The sequence below is a fragment of the Montipora foliosa genome, chromosome 8 (assembly GCF_036669935.1).
Source record: "Montipora foliosa isolate CH-2021 chromosome 8, ASM3666993v2, whole genome shotgun sequence".
Lineage (NCBI taxonomy): Eukaryota > Metazoa > Cnidaria > Anthozoa > Scleractinia > Acroporidae > Montipora > Montipora foliosa.
The window spans coordinates 15,640,580-15,641,915 of NC_090876.1; positions in this window are offsets into that span (position 1 = coordinate 15,640,580).

The window sequence follows — 1,336 nt, forward strand, 5'->3', positions numbered from 1 at the left end:
AAGGGCAAATGAAACGTCATGAGCTACAATAACGCCTGGCTGTCCAGGACTCCACTCTTCCCCCCCCCCCTTCCCTTCCCACGTAGCAAAAGTCGAAAAGAGCATGCGCATGTTGTACAAATAGATCTCTTACAAATTACAAATGACGTAAGAACATTTAGCTCTGTTTATTGATCACTATTAGTGCCGTAATCCGACCATTGCAGCCTTGTGCGTGAACATTTCTCAAAAGAGCCAACAGATCAACTGCAGAAACTCCAAAAACACACCTTACTGGCGTACTAGAGTGCGCAATTTCTATCAGAAAGGCAGTAAATTCTATGTGCGGTTTCTTCAACCCAAAACAAGATTGTAAATAGGATATTTTGTTATATAGCTGAGTTTTTTTTTCCAGCAGCGCGCGATCTTAGTGGTTACTTCGAGGTCACATGACATCTAACAATAAAACTGTTTCCCGCCAAAAGCCTCTGAGCGGGCAACAGTGCAAAATCTATGACGTCAGAGGGTAACAGTGCACTGTTAACTGCGAATGTTGACTGACGTCCGCGGTTGCTGTTGCCGTTGCACGTTTTTATTTTTTTGCAACATAACCAAAAAGAAAAAAAAAACATTTTGTTTCCCTCACCTGCGCCTAGGGAAAACATTGAGATTCTCGGGAAACAAAATGAGCTGTTTCCCCCGGGACCAGTCATTAAGTGTTTATTGCTTACGACAGGGCAACTGCTACAAACCATGGCAACTTCTTAACCATGTAAGAGATTTGACGGCATTTTAGTTTCAAAATGTTTTTCAGGAGGACCACTCACCAAGAACTGATGAAACTACAATGATCAGATTACGTTGTGTTTTTAAGTATCCAAATATAAGCATTCGTAATATATTGGCAAATTCTTTGAACACAGGAGTGATACATTAAAAAAAAATAAATAAATAAAATGGTGACCTCAACAATATCAGTGCAGAACACCCACCTCCTTATTGAGGAATCTCCGCTAAGTACATAATCTACTGAACCAATCACTGCCAACGACTTACTAACGTATAAGAAACTCCACTAAACCGTTGCCAACTACCCAATGGCACCAATCAAACGGCTTATTCACGAAACCGTGAACGCAACAGTCAAGTTTCACACCTTCAACGGATCAAGATACACCGATCACAGTCTTCACTGCCGACAACACCACGGCTGATAAGGCAGACAAAAGACATTACCTCTCTATGGAGCAATTACGTCAGAGACAAACATTGACACACCTTGAATCGCTCAGGTTGTCGAGATGCTAATCAGTGCCACTAAAAACAGTCCTTGAAAAATTACTGTCATCCAGAAGAT